Raw genomic sequence first — 12883 nt, forward strand, 5'->3', positions numbered from 1 at the left:
GTTTTATTCTGCAGTTTAATGGTTCAGTGATAAACGTTCTTCCACCTGATGGACTTGGACCAGTGAATTACACAGTCTCTGGTCTCAGAGCTGAAACTGAGTACATATTCATGCTCTTCACTGTGGTTAACGGGGTCACCAGCACAGGGGTCAATCTGACTGCTGTCACAGGTCAGATACAGTTTTTTATTCATATACAAAGTTTTTCTTCTTCCTTCATAGTCATTAAAAAGAAAGATAATGACTTGACTAGCCTTTTACACATAAAATTGAATTATATTGATACACAGATGGAAAACACAACCCAATTTCAAAGAGTTTTGTGGAAAAAGTCCAGTTTTAACACCTGATTTCATGTCTGTTTTCAGCTCCCCTGAACACAGACAGCTTCAGTCTAACTGGACAAAATGAGACCAGCATCAGTCTGCAGTGGAATAAAGTCAACAACCACAGTTTTATTCTGCAGTTTAATGGTTCAGTGATAAACGTTCTTCCACCTGATGGACCTGGACCAGTGAATTACACAGTCTCTGGTCTCAGAGCTGGAACTGAGTACATATTCACGCTCTTCACTGAGGTTAGCGGGGTCACCAGCACAGGGGTCAATCTGACTGCTGTCACAGGTCAGATACAGTTTTTTATTCAATTATAAACATTTACTTCAAATTTTGTCATGTAAAAAGAAAGATAATGACTTGACTAGCCTTTTACACATAAAATTGAATTATATTGATACACAGATGGAAAACACAACCCATTTTCAAAGAGTTTTGTGGAAAAAGTCCAGTTTTAACACTTGATTTCATGTCTGTTTTCAGCTCCCCTGAACACAGACAGCTTCAGTCTAACTGGACAAAATGAGACCAGCATCAGTCTGCAGTGGAATAAAGTCAACAACCACAGTTTTATTCTGCAGTTTAATGGTTCAGTGATAAACGTTCTTCCACCTGATGGACCTGGACCAGTGAATTACACAGTCTCTGGTCTCAGAGCTGAAACTGAGTACATATTCATGCTCTTCACTGTGGTTAGCGGGGTCACCAGCACAGGGGTCAATCTGACTGCTGTCACAGGTCAGATACAGTTTTTCATTCATATACAAAGTTTTTCTTCCTTCATAGTCATTAAAAAGAAAGATAATGACTTGACTAGCCTTTTATACACATAAAATTGAATTATATTGATACACAGATGGAAAACACAAACCAATTTCAAAGAGTTTTGTGGAAAAAGTCCAGTTTTAACACTTGATTTCATGTCTGTTTTCAGCTCCCCTGAACACAGACAGCTTCAGTCTAACTGGACAAAATGAGACCAGCATCAGTCTGCAGTGGAATAAAGTCAACAACCACAGTTTTATTCTGCAGTTTAATGGTTCAGTGATAAACGTTCTTCCACCTGATGGACCTGGACCAGTGAATTACACAGTCTCTGGTCTCAGAGCTGGAACTGAGTACATATTCATGCTCTTCACTGAGGTTAGCGGGGTCAGAAGCAGAGGGGTCAATCTGGCTGCTGTCACAGGTCAGATACAGTTTTTTATTCAATTATAAACATTTACTTCAAATTTGTCATGTAAAAAGAAAGATAATGACTTGACTAGCCTTTTATACACATAAAATTGAATTATATTGATACACAAATGGAAAACACAACCCAATTTCAAAGAGTTTTGTGGAAAAAGTCCAGTTTTAAACACTTGATTTCATGTCTGTTTTCAGCTCCCCTGAACACAGACAGCTTCAGTCTAACTGGACAAAATGAGACCAGCATCAGTCTGCAGTGGAATAAAGTCAACAACCACAGTTTTATTCTGCAGTTTAATGGTTCAGTGATAAACGTTCTTCCACCTGATGGACCTGGACCAGTGAATTACACAGTCTCTGGTCTCAGAGCTGAAACTGAGTACATATTCATGCTCTTCACTGTGGTTAGCGGGGTCACCAGCACAGGGGTCAATCTGACTGCTGTCACAGGTCAGATACAGTTTTTCATTCATATACAAAGTTTTTCTTCCTTCATAGTCATTAAAAAGAAAGATAATGACTTGACTAGCCTTTTATACACATAAAATTGAATTATATTGATACACAGATGGAAACACAACCAATTTCAAAGAGTTTTGTGGAAAAAGTCCAGTTTTAACACCTGATTTCATATCTGTTTTCAGCTCCCCTGAACACAGACAGCTTCAGTCTAACTGGACAAAATGAGACCAGCATCAGTCTGCAGTGGAATAAAGTCAACAACCACAGTTTTATTCTGCAGTTTAATGGTTCAGTGATAAACGTTCTTCCACCTGATGGACCTGGACCAGTGAATTACACAGTCTCTGGTCTCAGAGCTGGAACTGAGTACATATTCATGCTCTTCACTGAGGTTAGCGGGGTCACCAGCACAGGGGTCAATCTGACTGCTGTCACAGGTCAGATACAGTTTTTTATTATTCATATAAACATTTACTTCTTCAAATTTGTCATGTAAAAAGAAAGATAATGACTTGACTAGCCTTTTATACACATAAAATTGAATTATATTGATACACAGATGGAAAACACAACCCAATTTCAAAGAGTTTTGTGGAAAAAGTCCAGTTTTAACACCTGATTTCATGTCTGTTTTCAGCTCCCCTGAACACAGACAGCTTCAGTCTAACTGGACAAAATGAGACCAGCATCAGTCTGCAGTGGAATAAAGTCAACAACCACAGTTTTATTCTGCAGTTTAATGGTTCAGTGATAAACGTTCTTCCACCTGATGGACCTGGACCAGTGAATTACACAGTCTCTGGTCTCAGAGCTGAAACTGAGTACATATTCATGCTCTTCACTGTGGTTAACGGGGTCACCAGCACAGGGGTCAATCTGACTGCTGTCACAGGTCAGATACAGTTTTTTATTCATATACAAAGTTTTTCTTCCTTCATAGTCATTAAAAAAAAAGATAATGACTTGACTAGCCTTTTATACACATAAAATTGAATTATATTGATACACAGATGGAAACACAACCCAATTTCAAAGAGTTTTGTGGAAAAAGTCCAGTTTTAACACCTGATTTCATGTCTGTTTTCAGCTCCCCTGAACACAGACAGCTTCAGTCTAACTGGACAAATGAGACCAGCATCAGTCTGCAGTGGAATAAAGTCAACAACCACAGTTTTATTCTGCAGTTTAATGGTTCAGTGATAAACGTTCTTCCACCTGATGGACCTGGACCAGTGAATTACACAGTCTCTGGTCTCAGAGCTGGAACTGAGTACATATTCATGCTCTTCACTGAGGTTAGCGGGGTCAGAAGCAGAGGGGTCAATCTGGCTGCTGTCACAGGTCAGATACAGTTTTTTATTCAATTATAAACATTTACTTCAAATTTTGTCATGTAAAAAGAAAGATAATGACTTGACTAGCCTTTTATACACATAAAATTGAATTATATTGATACCAAAATGGAAAACACAACCCAATTTCAAAGAGTTTTGTGGAAAAAGTCCAGTTTTAACACTTGATTTCATGTCTGTTTTCAGCTCCCCTGAACACAGACAGCTTCAGTCTAACTGGACAAAATGAGACCAGCATCAGTCTGCAGTGGAATAAAGTCAACAACCACAGTTTTATTCTGCAGTTTAATGGTTCAGTGATAAACGTTCTTCCACCTGATGGACCTGGACCAGTGAATTACACAGTCTCTGGTCTCAGAGCTGAAACTGAGTACATATTCATGCTCTTCACTGTGGTTAACGGGGTCACCAGCACAGGGGTCAATCTGACTGCTGTCACAGGTCAGATACAGTTTTTTATTCATATACAAAGTTTTTCTTCCTTCATAGTCATTAAAAAGAAAGATAATGACTTGACTAGCCTTTTATACACATAAAATTGAATTATATTGATACACACATGGAAACACAACCCAATTTCAAAGAGTTTTGTGGAAAAAGTCCAGTTTTAACACCTGATTTCATGTCTGTTTTCAGCTCCCCTGAACACAGACAGCTTCAGTCTAACTGGACAAAATGAGACCAGCATCAGTCTGCAGTGGAATAAAGTCAACAACCACAGTTTTATTCTGCAGTTTAATGGTTCAGTGATAAACGTTCTTCCCCTGATGGACCTGGACCAGTGAATTACACAGTCTCTGGTCTCAGAGCTGGAACTGAGTACATATTCATGCTCTTCACTGAGGTTAGCGGGGTCAGAAGCACAGGGGTCAATCTGGCTGCTGTCACGGTCAGATACAGTTTTTTATTCAATTATAAACATTTACTTCAAATTTTGTCATGTAAAAAGAAAGATAATGACTTGACTAGCCTTTTATACACATAAAATTGAATTATATTGATACAAAGATGGAAAACACAACCCAATTTCAAAGAGTTTTGTGGAAAAAGTCCAGTTTTAACACTTGATTTCATGTCTGTTTTCAGCTCCCCTGAACACAGACAGCTTCAGTCTAACTGGACAAAATGAGACCAGCATCAGTCTGCAGTGGAATAAAGTCAACAACCACAGTTTTATTCTGCAGTTTAATGGTTCAGTGATAAACGTTCTTCCACCTGATGGACCTGGACCAGTGAATTACACAGTCTCTGGTCTCAGAGCTGAAACTGAGTACATATTCATGCTCTTCACTGTGGTTAACGGGTCACCAGCACAGGGGTCAATCTGACTGCTGTCACAGGTCAGATACAGTTTTTTATTCATATACAAAGTTTTTCTTCCTTCATAGTCATTAAAAAGAAAGATAATGACTTGACTAGCCTTTTATACACATAAAATTGAATTATATTGATACACAGATGGAAACACAACCCAATTTTTAAAAGTTTTATGGAAAAAGTCCAGTTTTAACACCTGATTTCATGTCTGTTTTCAGCTCCCCTGAACACAGACAGCTTCAGTCTAACTGGACAAAATGAGACCAGCATCAGTCTGCAGTGGAATAAAGTCAACAACCACAGTTTTATTCTGCAGTTTAATGGTTCAGTGATAAACATTCTTCCACCTGATGGACCTGGACCAGTGAATTACACAGTCTCTGGTCTCAGAGCTGGAACTGAGTACATATTCATGCTCTTCACTGTGGTTAACGGGGTCACCAGCACAGGGGTCAATCTGACTGCTGTCACAGGTCAGATACAGTTTTTTATTCAATTATAAACATTTACTTCAATTTTGTCATGTAAAAAGAAAGATAATGACTTGACTAGCCTTTTATACACATAAAATTGAATTATATTGATACACAGATGGAAAACACAACCCAATTTCAAAGAGTTTTGTGGAAAAGTCCAGTTTTAACACTTGATTTCATGTCTGTTTTCAGCTCCCCTGAACACAGACAGCTTCAGTCTAACTGGACAAAATGAGACCAGCATCAGTCTGCAGTGGAATAAAGTCAACAACCACAGTTTTATTCTGCAGTTTAATGGTTCAGTGATAAACGTTCTTCCACCTGATGGACCTGGACCAGTGAATTACACAGTCTCTGGTCTCAGAGCTGAAACTGAGTACATATTCATGCTCTTCACTGTGGTTAGCGGGGTCACCAGCACAGGGGTCAATCTGACTGCTGTCACAGGTCAGATACAGTTTTTTATTCATATACAAAGTTTTTCTTCCTTCATAGTCATTAAAAAGAAAGATAATGACTTGACTAGCCTTTTATACACATAAAATTGAATTATATTGATACACAGATGGAACACAACCCAATTTCAAAGAGTTTTGTGGAAAAGTCCAGTTTTAACACCTGATTTCATGTCTGTTTTCAGCTCCCCTGAACACAGACAGCTTCAGTCTAACTGGACAAAATGAGACCAGCATCAGTCTGCAGTGGAATAAAGTCAACAACCACAGTTTTATTCTGCAGTTTCAATGGTTCAGTGATAAACTTCTTCCACCTGATGGACCTGGACCAGTGAATTACACAGTCTCTGGTCTCAGAGCTGAAACTGAGTACATATTCACGCTCTTCACTGTGGTTAACGGGGTCACCAGCACAGGAGCGGTTTTGAGAGTCAGCTCTGGTGAGATATTTGATTTTATTTATTTATTTTCCTTTGGTTCACTCGATCAAGAGTTTAATCCTCGGCTACACCAACTTTCTCAATGTGATCTTGTCATTTTTCTGAAATCTTTAAACCTTTTTCTTGCAGCCTGATATTGACATCTTTGTTTTAAGTAATTATTATTTACTAAAATCTGATGATCATTTTCTCATATGCTTTTTATTTTCACATGTCACCAAAAAACTTGGATAGCATCGGAACTTCAAATTTATACACTCATTTCTTTTGGAAATGTTTTCATCTCATTATATGAACTTATTTTCAGTGTTTTTATTTCTTTTTAGTCTTTCATTTTGTTTTGATGTCTTTCTGACTTATCTTGTGTCAATATATTCTTCCACATATAAATCTCCAACTCTGCCCCTTCTAATTAAAGCTCAACGTAAGTATTTATTTGCTATACTCAAAAATACTCTGAAAGCTGTGGAAATTATGGTTGTTTCAAAAATGCAGTCAAATGCAAAATTGCTGTTTGAGAAAGACTCAGAAATGTGCAGTTTTTTTTAGTTAATGTAAGATTTGTCATAAAAGTTGAAATTGCTGTATAAACGGTCACATTTCCATATAATTTTTTATCTATGTGGACAGGTTATGTTGTCGGATTAAACGTCAGACTTAAGTCTTTGGTGCAGCTGTCAAACACTGACATTGAAAATATTCTGGAGAAGGTGAGACTCACTTGAGTTCTTGTTAGTTTGCTTCATTTTATTTGCTTCATTCAATGAATTTGTTTCTGTTAACCCTTTTTATGCCTGTTTTTCTTTTCAATATAGTTCTTGAGGAACAATGGATTACCGTCCCAGGGGGTGTCCCTGAAGGTTACATCTGCTGAAGGCAATGGAGGAATAAATTAAATTCACTGAGATTTTTTGTGATTTGATCACTGAGATCATTGTATGTCTACAAAACCGAATATTATTACAAACATTATACAATGTTTACGATTGTCTATGTTTGAAATGAATCTGCACTTCATAATTACTTCTCTTTGGTTTAACCTTATTTTTGTATGGTATACACGCTCTGACCTCTAGGTGGTGCTGATTAACTAACTTAATATTGAGGCGTTTTCGTGTGTTTGTCTTCACCGATGTTTTGGGATTTGTTATACTGTGTGAATATTCAGTTGCTGTGCTGAAAAACATATCTACCAATACAAGGCAAGACACTTGTGAGTTAGTTAGTTTTTACTATTCATGCTGAACATTGTCATTGTTAATGTCCAATACTTATATTTTGTTTTTGTTATTTTTATTTTCTACTGTAGCCTCTTCTTTACCATATAGTGCGAGTTTTACAAAGCAAAAAGCTGTTTTAATGTTGAAAATGTTTGATAACCTGATATGCTGTACCTTTTAATATGCTTTTGATATTTTGTAAATAAATTAATGTTATATAACATTGGCCATTTCAACATCTGCTAATGCCACAGCCCACAACCAGACAATACAATTTTATTACATTGTATGAACGTGTTATTCTACAGTCATAAAATCAGCAGAGGATCAAAAGTCCGAGGGGAGTGGAAATGTGGGAAGGACTTTGGCTTCACAACTGCACTGCCAATATTTGTCTGTGCAACCTGTGCAGGTCACATTTCGCATTCAGCAAGGAGGTAGGGCTGGCTCATAGACAGGGTATGTATCCACATGTTAATAAACATTTTGTCACATTTTGTTTCAGTTTTATTATAAGCTTTTAAAGAGGCTAAATTGTGTGATTATTCCTCTGGATTTTGCACAGAGGCCTCGGAACTGCTTCAAGTTCATGATAAAGAAGTGGAAGTGGTGGCTCTTTAGGTTTCAGTCTCTTCATTTTTTCTCATGTTTTTCTCAAGTGAACAATGTTTTTTTTCTGCAACCTGAGTTAATAATGCTTTGTCTGTATTTCTCAGGTCATGTCCTCCGCAGTTCTGCTGTCAGAGGTGCAGTTTCAGTGTTTCATCTGTCAGAATGTTTTCTGTGAGCCCGTCTCCATCCCCTGCGGTCACAGCTTCTGCTTTAGCTGCATCACATCTCACTGGGAGAACGCCAGCGTCAGCTGCCCCAAGTGTCAGACTGTCTTTGACGGCCGCCCGGAGCTTTGCGAGAACTCCTTTGCTAAGGAAATGTCGGAGAAGATCCGCCTGAGGAGGCAGAATGCGTCCTTGTCCCTGGCGAAAAGCTTCGTATATTGTGACGTGTGCACAGGGAAGCGATCAAAGGCTGTGAAATCCTGCCTCGCGTGCCTGGCCTCATATTGCGAAAGTCACCTGGAGCCACACCTGCGAGTTGCAACCTTGAAGATCCACAAGCTGACCAAACCTGTAGCGATGCTGGAGAAGCGAATGTGTAAACGGCACCAACGGCTCCTGGAGCTGTTCTGCAGGAGCGACCAAAAGTGTGTGTGCCTGCTGTGTGCACGGAGAGCGAGCACCGCGGTCACCATACTGTCCCAGTGGAGCGAGAGAGTCAGGGAAAAAGGTGAAGTCCAGGAGCCCACATCACGGTTCTTTCGAAAAGTCTGGCGGCTGGCTTTGATTTGTGTTTTGATGTCCAGATTCAGATGAAAAGAATCCAGGATGATGTTCAGCAGATGATCCAGGAGAGGATGCAGAAAGTGAGAGAAATCAAACACTGTGTGGAGCTCAGCAAAGTGAGTTTCACCTTATAATAAAGGCCTTCTCAATACCTTTACAAGCACAGTACATGTACAAGAACATTTGATAAAATAGATGCAAATTTGACATGTGATCTATAGGAAAATTCCAGAAGGGATACAATGGAGAGTCTGGAGGTCTTTGCTGCTCTGATGCGTTCCATGGAGAGAATTGAGACGGAGTTGGTGCAGATGATCCAGAGGAAGCAGGCGGCGGCGGAGCAGAGGGCAGAGCGGCTCATTGCAGAGCTGGAGCTGGAAATTACTGAGCTGGAGAGGAAACGGTGCGAGATGGAGCAGCTTTCTGACACAGAGGACCACCTTCATCTCTTACAGGTCAGGAGTCGTCACAGAAGCAGCATTCATAACAAACACATGGTCCTTATGTTAAATCGCCCCTCTTGAATCCCCATTTTTCTTGGGATCAGAGGTTTCCGGCTCTTTGTTCCACGTCGGTCACGACGTCCTGCTCTGACCTCGTCGTCCATGCTGACACGAGCCTGGGAGCCGTCAGGAGAGCGGTGGCTGACCTTGAACATCAGCTTCAGGCATCCTTACAAAGGTTCTCATTTCAAGGTCAGTTGTCACGTCACATCGTTTGTGACAGAAGTTACATAGACAAGCTGATCGCAACATCAAAACCACGTTGGTCGACCTGAGTCCCATTGAGGGCAAGTGAATTGTAAACTGGTTGAACTGGTTAAACAGTTTCTTTCCTGAGCCAGAGGAGTGATTATTGTGCTCAGCAGGAGTCAAAGCATGGGATTCTTGCAAGTTCCACTCGGTCAACAATTGTGGTTTTAATGTGGTGGCTTATATCATAGAATGTAGAGCATCCTTTCATCAGCGCATCTTTTAATTTGGATGTTTTTATTGGTTTGCAGAACATGAGCAGGTGCAGCTGTATGCAGGTACAGTAAGAGCGTCCTGATAAACTGATTTAAATAACAGTCTGCTTTTATTTTAAATCAAAATTCTTCAAGTAAAGGAGACATATAATCAGTGAAAAGATGCCAGAACATTTTGGAAAAGCATTGTTACCTATTATCAAAACAGCCTAAATTATTCAGATATTATCGGGTGACTTTTTTAGGGGTCTTCTAATCAATACGCTTCAAGCATTAAAGCTAAGACGATGTACCAGGATACTTCAGACCAGAATGACGTTAACAATCTGATTCTACCTTTGTCTGAATGAATGATTTGTGTTTTATGACCATATCGATAATGTCATTTATGTCTCCAAACTTTAAACAACCAGCGGATGTTCACCTGGACCCCAGGACAGCCAACCCATGGCTGGTTCTGTCAGAGGATGGGAAACAAGTGTGGGATGGAAACCTTAAACAAATTTTGGTGGACATACCGGAGCGTTTTAACATGGCACCGTGTGTTCTAGGCACCAAGGTGAAAAAATTCCATAGACTTTTTTTTCCTTAAGTGTCTTCCCAGTAACTTATGGCTCTTGTTATACAGGGTTTCACCACAGGGAGGCACTATTGGGAAGTAGACGTGGGAGAGAAAACCTCATGGGACTTGGGCGTGGCTCGCCAGTCAGTGGACAGGAAGGGTGTGGTCACGTTGAGTCCAGAGGATGGGTATTGGACTGTCTGTTTGAGGAATGGCAGTGAGTACCGAGCATGTGCAGGAGAGGCGGAGCTGCTGCGTCTTCCTCGGAAGCCAAAGATTATTGGAGTGTTTCTCGATTTTGAGGACGGAACAGTGTCCTTTTATGACGCCGATGCCAAGTCACACATGTATTCTTTCACAGATTACCAATTCAGGGAAGCCATGTTTCCATTTTTCAATCCAGACATAAGCGAAAGCGGCACAAACAAATCGCCGCTTACCATCCGCGCTGTCAGTGGAGACGAGAATCTAGATGATTTTACAATATAATGGGAAGTTTAAGATGTGCACTAGCCAAGTTTCTTAGAGTTCCGAGCGTCTGAGGGTGGTTTTCTGTGAAGATTTCACATCATTTTCTAAATTGCAGTCGGGAGCCTGGTGATAGTTTCACATCACCTGCCGTTCTGTTCACCTGCTAACACATTAAATGCACTCCACTACCAAACCTAGACTGTCTTGATTTTTTTTTCTTGTGTGATTTCTAAACTGATGATCATTTTACACATGAATCATGTGTGGAATACCATGAAAATACACACCCTCCACCCCTGAACTGCTTCATGTCCTCCTCCTGTAGTTACTGTTTCCCTCGCGCTAAGCACAGATCTCAGACCTGCATACCTCCAGTAATAATAATACTTAGCTGTCAAACTCTCCACAAAACTGACTTCAGGGCACACCTCATGTTGCACTAACTATGAGATGCTAATCAGCTCAGCCCAGAGATGGGATTAGCCTCAGAGACAGATGGAGCAAAGCTGAAGACTTGCAATCCTGACACATGTAGTGCACACTCATCCAGTTTAGTCCCAAAAATAAATGTACACAAATGGGATAAGACACCAAATGATGGTGAAATTCTTAGCTATTTTATGAAGGAATTTCATTGCATTAAACCGCATAGACAGAGCACAGAAAGTAAACATAAAAGATGGACAAACGGATAAATAGGGATTAAATCTGATATCATCCAAGCACAGGGCGGAGACATTCATGAAGGGAGACGCATGAGTGGACATCATAGAACCAGGACACTTCTTTTTATTCTGTCAGAACTAAAATGCCAGCAGATCTTCACAGACGGTAGAAAACACTTTTTCTGGTATTATGGGTTGTGAGACGCTACAGTGTTTATTACTGTGCACTAGCTTAGACACTAAATCGGTCACCATTCATGAAAACAAGAAACTTTACTTTACCTGTTGTGCAACATTACTGTCTTTAAAAACAACAATTTAGTTTGCATTTTAGATGGAGAGGTGGACATAAATATCTGCAAACGTGCCTCTGCAAGACGGTGTGTTTGACTGTGAGTTGTGAGTCTCCTGCTGGTGGATGAGACTAGGCCGGGGATCTCCCAGTTAGAGACTTGGGCCTAGAGAGGGTGCTGATGCCTGCCTGTTCCAGGTTTGTCTTTTCCTTAATACTTGCACATTTTCATGAATTCATTCACCAAATTAAGGGAAAGTCACAGACCATTTAGGCTATATTTGTCTGTCACTTTCCCCTATTTGGCTGAATGAATTCATTAAAATATGCACGTATTAAGGAAACACAAACCTGGAACAGCAGGCATCATCCCCCCTCTCATCAGGCCCACGTCTCTAACTGGGAGATCCCCGGCAGTCTCATCCACCAGCAGAGACATCACACCTCACCAGTCACACCCCCGTCTTGCAGAGGCACGTTTGCAGATATTTATTCCACCTCTCCATCTAAAATGCAAACTAAATTGTTTAAATGACAGTAATGTTGCACTACAGTAAAGTAAAGTTTGTTTTTCATGATGGTGACCGATTAGTGTCTAAGCTAGTGCACAGTAAAACACTGTGGCGTCTCACAACCCATAATACCAGTAAAAAGCTGTTTTCTTACCTTAGTCTTTGACTGATCTGCTGGCATTTTAGTTCTGACAGAATAAAAAGAAGTGTCCTGGTTCTATGATGTCCACTCATGCGTCTCCCTTCATGAATGTCTCCGCCCTGTGCTTGGATGATATCAGATTTAATCCCTATTTATCCGTTTGTCCATCTTTATGTTACTTTCTGTGCTCTGTCTATGCGGTTTAATGCAATGAAATTCCTTCATAAAATAGCTAAGAATTTCACCATCATTTGGTGTCTTATCCCCTTTGTGTACATTTATTTTTGGGACTAAACTGGATGAGTGTGCACTACATGTGTCAGGATTGCAAGTCTTCAGCTTTGCTCCATCTGTCTCTGAGGCTAATCCCATCTCTGGGCTGAGCTGATTAGCATCTCATAGTTAGTGCAACATGAGGTGTGCCCTGAAGTCAGTTTTGTGGAGAGTTTGACAGCTAAGTATTATTATTACTGGAGGTATGCAGGTCTGAGATCTGTGCTTAGCGCGAGGGAAACAGTAACTCAGGAGGAGGAGGACATGAAGCAGTTCAGGGGTGGAGGGTGTGTATTTTCATGGTATTCCACACATGATTCATGTGTAAAATGATCATCAGTTTAGAAATCACACAAGAAAAAAAAATCAAGACAGTCTAGTTTGGTAGTGGAGTGCATTTAATGTGTTAGC

General features: G+C 40.2%; 1 pseudogene; it reads left to right on the forward strand.

Annotated features, from left to right (window-relative positions):
* Nucleotides 1–7731: 7731 nt before the first annotated feature.
* Nucleotides 7732–10785, forward strand: LOC130520127 (E3 ubiquitin-protein ligase TRIM39-like; annotated as a pseudogene).
* The last annotated feature ends 2098 nt before the right edge of the window (nt 10786–12883 follow it).

This window comes from Takifugu flavidus, unplaced genomic scaffold (assembly GCF_003711565.1).
Source record: "Takifugu flavidus isolate HTHZ2018 unplaced genomic scaffold, ASM371156v2 ctg289, whole genome shotgun sequence".
In the NCBI taxonomy this organism is placed as follows: Eukaryota; Metazoa; Chordata; class Actinopteri; order Tetraodontiformes; family Tetraodontidae; genus Takifugu; species Takifugu flavidus.